Source organism: Myotis lucifugus, unplaced genomic scaffold (assembly GCF_000147115.1).
Source record: "Myotis lucifugus unplaced genomic scaffold, Myoluc2.0 scaffold_18, whole genome shotgun sequence".
NCBI lineage: Eukaryota > Metazoa > Chordata > Mammalia > Chiroptera > Vespertilionidae > Myotis > Myotis lucifugus.
Genome location: NW_005871066.1, coordinates 5,794,369 through 5,806,769, shown reverse-complemented (window position 1 = coordinate 5,806,769; position 12,401 = coordinate 5,794,369).

Here is a 12,401-nt window from a genome sequence, read left to right as displayed (position 1 = left end):
GTGCTTTGATAAGAATTTTTAGACAGAACCTGTGTGAAAGTAATTTTGACATATTTTGTAGATTTTTTCAATAATGTACTGCAGGCACTAATGTGTCCTTAGTGAGTGGGGTGTGTGAGTAAAATTCTTCCCAATATGTAAACCTTTCAATTTTACAAAAATTTCAAGCAACTCATCTGAAAACCAGAAGCTTTTAAAACTAAAATGGCAGGAGCTTCTCTAGGAAATTGACTTCGCTGGGAGAAATCTTAGATTTTTTGGAACCATCTTTCTAAACTATGTGCTGACAATTAATATAGAGACTAGACTGAGAATTTTAGGTCTAGAAATGAATGCCTGGCTGAGTTATTAGATACTTGAGGATGTACTTCTTATGATGCTGAGTCTTCTTTGGCTTTACATTTCCAAAATGTGCTCATCTCATTGAATTGTTTCTGTATATGTGTGTCATATAATCTGAAAATGCCTGGTGACAAAAACCAGACAAGATGAAAACACTGAAGATCTTAACAAAGCTCTACTGTGTGCCTTTCCCTCAGATAAACGGTGACCCCACCCTACTCCTGTTCACTCAGTTTAATTCCTCTCCCGTGTGCCTCCAATACTTCCTTCATTTTCACAGGGATGGACAGTATCCTATTCCTCTTTCTTTCTTTCTTTCTTTCTTTCTTTCTTTCTTTCTTTCTTTCTTTCTTTCTTTCTTTCCTTTCTTTATTTTATCGTGAGGACTATATTATCTTTCTTCTTTGTTTTGATGGGAAGAGTGAGAGTTGGATTGAATTTTAACGTCTATAGCACTTTATTTCTCATTTTTTCTTTGTTATAGAATTCTATCCTGTTTTTTTTTCTTGAATGTTATCTTATTTCAAATGTCTCTGAGAATGTTAATCAAAAATTTTCCCTGCAAAAAGACATCCTCTGTTTTCCATTTCTGCTTTCTCTGGTGTCATTTTTCCCTCAGGGTTTACCTCTGTGATGAGGCTGGTTTCTCTCATTGTAAGGTGGTCCTTAGTGGTCTGTTCATATTTTCAGATGGAGCAATGATGCCCTGGTTGGTATTCCTCTGTTGACAGGGCTGATCACCTGATGGGCTTCATTTTAGGATGAACATATGGGGAGCAGACCATTATATTAAAATGCTTGATTTTGGAGTGCTTTACTTTGGGGCAACAGTGCCCATTAGCTCTCCCAGTTTACCTCCGAGAGAATTTGTTTCTTTTTGTTTAAAAAGAAGGTAAGCCTACTATTTTTCACCTGGAAGGTAAAAATTGGTTATCATTCCATATTTAGTTGTGTATTTACACATACTTTCAATTTTACACCCGTTGTCAGCTCTGTTGGGCAGATCAACAACCTTTTCAAAGCAGATCAACAACCTTTTCAAACCTACTCTTCTTCTCCCTCCAACCCCACATACACAAGATAATGAAGTTTTCTCATCCTTATTTTCATATTAACCACTCATCCAAACAATTTACATCTTTCAGAAATTTTGGAATATTTTTTTGGCTGGTGACTCCCTTCATGTCCTATTTGTCATTTTTGTTAATGCCTTCCATTTTATTTGCTATGATTTAAACATTATTTCTAGGGATAAAATTAAAACATACATAAAAATTAGAGATAATAGCATAATTATCCTCTGTGTGCTAGCATCCAGCTTCAACAATTATTAATATCTTGTGAACACTTTGTTCTTCTCCTTAGTTTTTTCTTAGACTATTAAAAAACAAATCCAGATATCATGTCATTTAACTCATAAATACCTCAGTATACATCTCTACATGCGTATAGGATCATTCTCATATCAAATAAGTCTAATAATTTCTTAATATTACATAATGTACTAGTACAAACCTTTTTCAAATTGTTTCCAATATCCTTAAAGTGACCTTTTATACTTGAATTGCTGAACTGAGATCTAATCTTGGTCCACAACATGTCCTTAATGATTTCATTTCTTGTTTTTTATTTATTCCATAACAGTTCCTCTTTTTGTGCATTTAAAAAAATTAAATTAACCAGCTTTGTTGTGGTAGTAAATGACCTCCAAATATCATTTTTTATAACAATAAAAAGTTAAAAATTTTTATTTCTGGTTCACTCTGCGCTTTGCCTGCCGTTAGGCAGTGGCTCAGCCTGTCTCCATGTGTCTTCTTATTCTAGGCTATTAGTATTAGGATATTCTTGTGGCAGAAGTAAAAGGGCCTCAAAGCAGTGATTACATGATGAGCAAAGCTTTACTTAGATGTGGCATAATCTCTTTTACTCACTTGCCATTGGCCAAAGCAAGTCTCGAGGCCCAGCCTACATCAAAGGGATAGGGATATGTCCAGTTTCTCTGAATGACCAGCCAAAAGGCAGGAGGCACAAATGTATGATCTGCTTACAAGTGTATAATCCTTACTCTCTTATAGAAAAGAGGGATGAATAATTTTACAATAATAAAATCTACTGCATATGCCTTTGCTCAACTAGAGAAGCTAGGTCATTTATTCTGTAGACTGACTCACGTTGTGAGTTTGGTTGATCACTTCCTCATGGTATGGTTTGACTTATTTGTGTATGTCCTGCAAACAGATATTTAAATATAGAGGATTGACTGCATTTGGGTTTGATATTTCTTTAGAAGAGTACTTTCTAGATACTCTTTACTTGTACTTCCTATTGCATCACCTGTGAGGCCACAATATAGTTGATTGCTACTTTTGATCAATGGACTCAGCTGGTATCAGCCTGATCCTTTCATTAAAAAGTTTCTTATCAACATTTCATCTTATGGTTTCAGCATCCATTTATAATTATTGTCTAGACCCATTGTTTCATTGATAACTGCAAAATAATGATTTTTTCTTAATTCAATCTATATTAAGTGAAACTAATAAAAAGTAATAATCAAATTGCCATATTGGATCATAGCTACTGTAATTATTTTATATTTTAATATGTGAGCAAAATTTCCCACTGAAATTTTTTATTAAAAACAGTTTATGAATTATTGTGCCAGAGGATCTCTTGGATACCTGCCAGCTTTAATGGTTGATGCTTCACGGCAGGACAAAGAAGTACAGCTGATAGGTTGGTGTGCAATTCTCCCTCTGGCCTAGAGAATTATGATAAAGTCATGGAGGGCTCTCCTGAGCAATAGCCTGAAGAGAGAATGACGCTCCAGCCTTAGTCTTGAAAGCCATGCAGAATGATTGTACAGTGAAAGTATATGTACCCACACCAATGTAGGATATAAAACTTGGATTATAAAGCATAATAAAAAAAACCCACAAAAAAACCTCAATTTCTCATCCCCCATCCTCCATTATGGGACCTTTAGCTTCCCCTAAAGTACCCTGTCCCTATCCCCATGGTCTCATGAGATAACATGTTCTCCCCTGTTCTCAGAAATATAAAGTCATCCATCATTAACCTGTTCTGCGACCATCACCCACAACCTTGAAATTATAGCCTGCCACTCTTGAAGAACACAGCTCTGCTATGTCTTCTGCATTCCCTGATGTGCTACTCTGAACTCCTTTTACGTGGGAATAATTCCTTTCCTATATATTTATGTTCCATTTCATTATGTGAATAGAAAAGCAATTCTCTTGGTCACCCATAATTTACAGAGATTTTATTGAAACAACTGTGTCAAGTTGAACCTACTGCCTCCTCTCTTGTGACTCAGGCACATGTTTATGGGGCTTAGAATAACAGATCACCTCGATGACAGACACTTTACTACATATCACATGTCCCTTATCTTGCTTTGGCTGAGACATTCAGGTGACCCCATGTCCTGATATAAAAAGAGAGATTGTTGAGCTCACTCTTAACAGGAGAGTTCCAATGTCTCTAGTCATGCCAAGGAAAGCAGTAGCTTGGTAGATAACCTCAGATCTCTTCATGAGATCTTAATTGTAGTGACACCCTTCCCCCTGTTGAAGTTGAAATGGCTTCTACCACATAGGATGGGACTGGAGAGGGTAAGATGGAACCTTGTTGGTAGATTATATTTATTCTGAGGTCCTCACTCCCACCTCAAAGAATGCAGACTGCAGGAGTAACAGGAAAATTGAAGGGAAGCCTTGGAAAGCAGCAGAATCTAAGGCAATATTAACAGCTAGTGTAGAAAAAAAAACACACATGTAAAAGCCAGCAAAGAAAGAGGGTTACTTGGTTTTCTGAGTAAACCATCACTGGCTCTGGTGTCCAAACCCACGAGAAAGGTTCTTATTCTCACACCTTTGTTTGCTTCCAAGTTTCCTCTCTAAGACAAAGTTTTAGAAGCTATAAAATGTCTTGGTAGAGATGAAAACTCACTATATCTGCCACAAACAGGAAGGTCTCCCATTACCTTCTGAGAATCAGGGAATGACCCACAAGGCTAAAAATTATGGAGGGAAAATTCATAAACTTATGAAGGTTAGGAAATATCAAACACTAAATTTTAAGTTCTTGAAGTCTTGCCATTAGAAAGAATTTCATAAAAAGCTCTATTTAGTCCTATTCAGAAGCAGACAAAATGAACCAGTCTCTTTGTGGTACATGGGGCCAAGTTGTCTATCATCAACTGATTGGATTTATTTATGTTTGTTATAAAGAGGACCATCTTAACCACCACAGCCACTTCCTCTGATACAAATTTATTCTCTTTTCCCTTATGGAAGACAACACCCAATGATCATTGTTGAATTTGTGTGTGTGTGTGTGTGTGTGTGTGTGTGTCCATGTGTGTCTGAGTGAGCTCTTAAGATTCCCAGTGACACTAACAGAAGAAGGTAGATGTGCTCACTATTAGAACAATTAATAAGGCTTTCAGAATGATACTCAAACTAAGTGCATGTGACCATGCACTTAATTGAAAATAATAAAGATGCTGCAAATAAACTTTGGCCTTTTTGAAATTACATAAATGTAGAAACTTAAACAGAACAATAGAGTAAGGTATTGATTTTTTAAAGTAAAGAGGAGAAAAGAAGGTGATCAGAATTGGTGTTTTTTAGTTAAAACCAGATTTATCTTATCTCATTTAATCTAGAATCAATCATTTGTTCTTGACTATTTCTTAGAATAATTCCTTGTGGTTTGAGGGCTTAAGAAATTAGACCCACATCTGCCTGTTCCTTTTCCATACTCCTATATATGTGAATCAACTTACTCTTCTTCATAGAGTTCTTTCACTATCCTAGACCTTGGTTCAGTAGACAGAGTGCTTAGTGTTTGATAGAGAATTATCTTCACAGTTCACTTTCCAATACTTTCCTTTAATGCTCAGTTATCCTGCATAACTGAAAGCAAGAGATTACACTGAGGGAATCAGACCTTGGCATTCCTGACTTCAGTTTTTGTAGTCAGTTCACCAAGCCTCACTATGCTTTTTTCTCCCCAAAACTACAGGCTTGTTAATCCTATATAATAAAAGCCCAATATGCTAAGTGTCCAGTTGTCCAGTCTGCCATTCAACCAATCAAAGCCTAATATGCTAATGATATGCTAAGGTTGCTCAACTGCTTGCGATGATGTGCACTGACCACCAGGGGGCAGACCCTCCAACCGGTAGGTTAGCTTGCTGCTGGGGCCTGGCCAGTTAGGACTGAGCGAGACTGGCCAGACACACCCTGGAGCCCTCCTGCCGTCTCTCCCCAGCTGGTCAGCCTCCCGTGTCCCTTGCTGGCCCCAATTTTGCTCCGGTGGGATCCCTCGGCCTGGCTTGCACTCTCTCACAATCCAGGACCTCTTAGGGGATGTTGGAGAGCCGGTTTTGGCCCAATCCCATAGGCCAGTCCAAGGGACCCCACTGGTGCATGAATTCGTGCACCAGGCCTCTAGTTATAAATACGTCCAGCTCATGAGCTGCAAGAGGTGAAGGTGTTCCCATTGGTGTTTGAAACCAAAAGCAACATGCTGCTGGTAGCTGGGGACATTGGACTCAGTTAGTCAACTGTTACTTATCTCTATAGCCAACTCCAGGTGTGACTGTGATGACCCTGGGAGTTGGAGGATGTGGGACTTGGTTTCTTTTATTTGATCCACAGGTAGCATTATATGGAAGTTAATAGCATGGGCTTCAGAATCCAACAGCCTTAAGGGCACATCTTTGCTCTGACATATATTATGTGTGAACTTGTAAAAGTCTCTGAATCTATCTGTGTTCATTTCATCTATAAAATAGACACTATATTCCTATCTCATTGGACTGACATGAGGGCTAAGTGAGATAGTGTGTGTACCATGCTTAGGACAGAGTAAGTCCTTCTAAGTTAGGTACTAAAATTGTTACAAATAGTGTAAGATTGGCCTTCAGGAAGTTCAGGCTGGAGCTTTTCAGGATTGTTTCAAAATACAAATGCCTTACGTGGGGTTTTTAGCATGAAGTTTGGTTTAAATCCCCATACCTTTTACTATAAGCAGTCGATGCAGCTCTACCTCAGTCCTGAAGGAACAGACAGGCCTTGCCCGCCTACTCCCAGGAGTGTCCCACTGACCTGCCACCAACTGTGGGAGCGGGATGTACAACCACGGATAAGGGCTCTAGTCAATTCAGTCTCCAGGAGCTTAAACAATAGATGTTGATGGCAGATCAATAATCTGTTCTCTGAATCACTGACAGAAGAAAAGTGTAGATGTGCTCACTATTAGAACAAACAATAAGGCTCTTAGAATGATACTCCACCTAAGTGCATGTGAGGGCTGCTTCCCATGGATTCGTTTTAAAGTTCTGCAATGACAAGTTTGTTCCAGAGAGAGGGATACCATGATCATGGCTCAAATCAAACTGGGCTTTCGTTTCATATTCTCCCTCTCATAACTTCAGTGAAAAAAATCTGTCAAGGAACTCCAACCCTAGGCAAGATTTATGTTCAACTTTTTGACATTTGGTTCTTTTACTTGGATCAGGCTCATTCCAAGATGTTTATGCTTGAAGAGCCCACTGGAAACTTTTCCAAGCCAGCAACAGGAGACCGCTACCTAGCGGATCCTCCCCTCAGTTGCTGGCATAGGCAGAGAAAAGACTCGGGGAACAGACTATTGATCTGCCTGTCAGCATCTACATCAACATTAACTCTTTGTAGTCCATGATGGCAAATGATATTCTAGGCTTCCTGGGACATCTGTGTTTCCCCTCCCTATCACCTCTGGTGGGGGATCAAATGCTTTGGGATTCCTGGAGAGATGGTTCTTTCCTATGGCTGTGTGCCCTGAACTTAGTGGCTGGCCGAGCCTGGAAGATGCCCCTTAACTTAATTCAATTCTCACATGTTAAGATTTGGCTCACTTCTGCTGTTGTGTTAGATGTTGGGGAGCTTTAGTGAAAGGAATTATTATTCCTGAAATTTTCAAGAAGTCACAGTGACCTGCTGAGAATTCAAGAATGGCCTTAGGAATTTAGAATAGAAGAAACATGGCAACTGCCTCTTGCTTGGTGGGAATGAGTGAATGAGTGATGGCCCCAGTGGAGAAGAAAGGGAGTCAGTTATTCTGAGGAGTATGGCATCACTGAAAGTATGAGTGAGCAGAAGGAGAGGAGTAGTTGGGGATGGAAGAGACATGCAGGAAGACGAGCCTTTGCTTTATGGTTTGTTTGTTATTTTGTTAATCTTAACTCTCTTTTCTGTTCCAAAGGGGATCTTCCATCTGGTACAGTGATTGAGACACACTTGAGTGAGAATTTCAGCTCTGCCACTCACAAGATATATATCTTGGTCAGGTTGCATGATCTTTCTAAACCTTGGTTTCCTCATTATTAAGGATAATAACTCCTGTTATATAAATTAAATGACTAGAAAACATAAAACACCTAAAATGGTGCCTGACAAATAATTCAAAGGCATTAAAGATTAGCTGGTGATAGAGATGGAGATAATGCTAGAGGTGGTGATCATGGTGTTGAGGTGGTAGTACTGGTGTTAGTACAAGTGGAAAAAGATTCTCTAGCTTTTTCACCATATGACTCAATGGTCCTCCAAGTGTGCCATAGCAAATATACTGACTTGGACAGGAAACACAGTTTTTTGGCCTCACTCCTCTACTGCTTTCTCCAAAGTACATTTTCCCACCACTTCTGCCTGATTTAACTGAGCCAGCCTTGCAAATGGAAAAAATAAGAAGGGTCAGAATTCCTGACACCTGCTTCACCTGAGCTCCTCAGAGACCTGGCAGCGAAGATTTCCTCAGAGTCCTGGCTAGAGACTGGCCTTTGAGTCTTCCTCTCTGGGCACTCCTGTTCCCTTTCCTCAATCCCCAGCCAGACAGGCCAGGTGGTTTTCCATGCTATCAGACTGAGGTCAGATTTGACCTCAGTCCTCTGAGAAAAGGTACCATTTCCTTTGACCAATCCCCTGGAGCCAACCTTTATCCTGTGATTGGCCTTCTCCCAGAGTGACTCATCAACACAGAGTCTGCCCTTGTACTGACCCCTGACGTCTTCCTGAGACAGGGTGAGATCTGCTGTGAGGAAAGGCAATCATTATATCATCCCTAAGCTGAGGCCACATAAACACTTCCCTTCTCTAATGAATGGGCTCCAAAGGGCAGGCTGACTTGTCTTGGTGTGGCCTTCCCAGGACAAGGGTGTGGATGGGAATTTAAATTAATGTTGGTGTAGGGAACATGTAGATATCAATTTTCCAACTTTTCCCCCATTATACAGAATGTTAATGCTGTTGTAGAAGGACCTTCACCCTTTTTATCCCTTTAAAAGACTTTACAGAAGTAGATTAAGAAACCACCCTACTAACAGTGCATTGTCCAAAAAGTGTCAGGGTGTCATATACTGTGAAGGCCTAGGATATATAAAGATGAGTCTCCAGGGACATGGAGAGACAGACATGCTTATGAATGAGGCAAAATAATGCAATAGTGAAGACAGTGCATGATAGAGTCAGACAGAGGTGGGATTGAATTGTGACTGTAAATATGCCACTGTTTTTTAAGTCTCAGTTTCCTCATAGATAAAATGTTCAGTATGTTAGATAAAGCTTATAAACGAATTAATACTGCACCAGTGCAGAAATGATGCTTAATCCATGGTAGGATGTGGTAGGGGCGATTAGAACCCCCAGGAGTGAATACTAAGCTCTGGTTGAAATGAATATCTCAACCAGATTTAAAATATTTGAGAGCTAGGATTTGGTCTGGGCCTTGGAGTAAAATGTGATTTCCACAGTGCCTGAGGAAGTAGCATGGATAGAGAATGATCACTGTGCTCTGAAAGGTAAATTCATCAGACAATGGGTAGTTTGATGGGACAGAATGCAGGGTATGTGGGGAGAGTAGTGAATGGAAAATAAGCTGTGTTCAATCTTGGTGGGCTTGGTTAATATACTAAGAAATTCTTCCAGAATAAGAGGCTTCCATCATGATGCATTCTCTCAGCCCTGCTACCTAGCTAAGTCCCAGAACTATTTACCCCAAGAGATAAGAAAATTCAGAGATAAAAAACTTGGTATACAGTGGCCATCCCAACATATTATAGACTTGTTTCCAATACTGGAATTCCAAACTACTGACAGGTCTAACCTATTGGAAGGGAAGGCCCAGAAAAGTCTATTTATCTGAGAAATTGGGAAGCTACCAGAGAAAATAACCATTCCAAGAAGTTGACTCTTGGTCAAAGCCTTCAGCTTGAGAGAGCAGGAGTGATTCTGAACCAGTGGCATCTCTTACTTCAGTCTCCCATGGACCTACACTAGAGTTCTTCGTTGGATAAAGGTCCTGTAAATAAGAAATGGGGAATATTCTAGGACAACAGAATAGCAACTGTCAGGACCTTGAAGTGTGAAAGGGGGCCAGCATGACTGGAACACAACCAGTAAGTAGAAGACTGGAATGAAGTTAACTTGAAGACCTAGGCAAAGGCCAGATGATAAAGAACATCCCAAATCCTGAAGAATAGTTTGAGTTTAATTCTATGTATAAAGTGAAATTATCAGGGGGGATTAAACAGCCAAGTGACATGATCTCACTTTCAAGTTAGAGAGACCACACTTATTTGGAAATTGTGTTGGGTGGGAGCAGGACTGAAAGCTGGAAGACAGGTAAGAAGCTACTGCAGTAGTTGGAGCAAGAGTTGGTGATCAAGTAGATTGCTGCACAGGTCGTGGGGGAGTCATGGAGACAAGGTTAGATTCAAATTTATTTTAGATTTAGAACCATGGAGTTCAACAATGGATCAAAAATCTGTTGTTTCTGGCTTTAGCTACCAGGACAATAGTGAAACTATGCACTGAAATAGAACATACAGGGATAAGAAATTGGCAGAGAGGATCAAGAGTTCTGTTTTTGGGCCCTAGCCTGTTTGGCCAGTGGATAGAGCATCGGCCTGTGGACCTAAGGGTCGCCGGTTCGATTCCAGTCAAGGGCACGTACCCGGGTTGCAGGCTTCTCCCTGGCGCGGGGCACATGCAGGAGGCAACCAATTGATGTGTTTCTCTCACATTGATATTTCTCTCTGTCTTTCCCTCTCTCTTCCACTCTCTCTAAAAATCAATGGAAAAATATCCTCCAGTGAGGATTAAAAAAAAAAATGGGTTCCGTTTTTGAGAAATTCAAATGGAGTCTCAAGGAGACATTTGTTTATCTAAGACGTTTTTGTGTCCCAGGAACACTTTGGCTGAGGGCTGAGCTTCCTGAGGGAGAGGAAAGGGACAGGACTCTAGAACTAATGCCCAGCACCTCCAAAATGTAGTGTTTGGGAGGAGGAGATAGAGTCCACTAAGGGCACTGAAAAGAGGTGACCAATGGGTTTGATAAAAAGTAAGGGAGTGTGGCATGTAGAAGTGGGCAGTGGGGAGTGCTTTCTATCAAGGCAGGCCTTGTTCAGCAAGGTCAGGTGCCACGAAAGGCCTTAGTATAGCAGACATGGCACTAAGCATTCTATGTAGCATTTAATCCCTGCAGTGGCAGAGCTGGGCTTGAAAAAGCTGATTTCAGAGCTGATGCCTTTACTTCTACACTACACTCCTTAGACATTCTCATTTTGCAGATAAAGAACTGAGCACGAAGTGGTGAAGCAGCTACACAGACCAGCAGAGACTCACATGGACCTGTAACGCAGGGCTTCTTGCTCCTAATTCATGTCCTTTAACCCACAGCAGGCTTCTTCTCCTACTCTGTTCCCAACACCATTGAAACTCAGAATATATGGAAATGGCTCTCCATAAAGACCTAACCACAAAAGTAGAGATACACCCACCATCAGGGTTCCAAAGGTCTTTTTGAAGAATCCAAATAAGCTTGATTTGCATAAGAAACAAGAATGAATGACATTCTTAGCCTTGTGCTTTCAAACAGGGACATAGGTTTTGTTGTTGTTGTTGTTTTTAAAAATATATATATTTTGTTGATTTTTTACAGAAAGGAGGGGAGAGGGATAGAGAGTTAGAAACATCGATGAGAGAGAAACATCGATCAGCTGCCTCTTGCACACTCCCTACTGAGGATGTGCCCGCAACCAAGGTACATGCCCTTGACCGGAATCTAACCTGGGACCCTCCAGTTCGCAGGCAGACGCTATGTCCACTGAGCCAAACCAGTTAGGGCAGGGACATAGGTTTTCTGATACTCATGTCACAGAATAACTAAAGCCCTCCGGGGTGGCAGCCAGGAACACCTAAGCAGGAACCCTCAGATGGGTGTGGTATACCTGCATGTCCTGAGACTGTTAACCTGTTAACGTAAGAAACATTCAAATCTGTAAAGAATTTCTGTGAGTTTATTTGAGCCAAACTGTGGATAATTGCCAGGAAGTGGAATCTCAAGGGATTTAGATAATGCTCTGGAGAAGGACAGCTTTCACCTTGTTTTATAAATTACAAAGGAGGAGATGGAAGTGGGTTACATGAAATCCATTGGTGGTAGGTTAGGGAGGTGGGCGAAAATAAAGGTGCGGGAGACCTCTGGGATTGGATAAAAAGTAAAGTGATAGACACATGCTTCTTTTATATCGGTGGGTACATAGGTGTTAACAGTCAACAATTAACATGATAACAATAACAATAAGGGAATTTGTGGTCACCCTGGTACATTGTTTTTGCCCTGAGGGGTCCTCCAGAAAAAGGGAATTTACCCTGACATTCCAAAGGTATGTTCTCATAGATGTAAGGTGACAATAGGCTCGGTTCAGATCAAAGTTGATCTTTATCTGGGAAGACAGGGCCTAGGACATGACGACCCACCATAAACTGCTTTTAGTTAAAAGTTTTAATTTCTGACCATCCTTTGTGATTACTTCAGATCTTTGGGTTTGCAAGGTCTCCATGCAGACTTTCCCTGAGCTTGTCAGGATAACATGCGGCCCCTTTTTGTCCACAAGACCTTGGTAGGGAGCATGTATGGCTGATCAGAAACAGACACTGTTCCCTGCCTCAGCTGGGGGTGGGGTTGTCCACGTGGGAAGGGGTTACCTG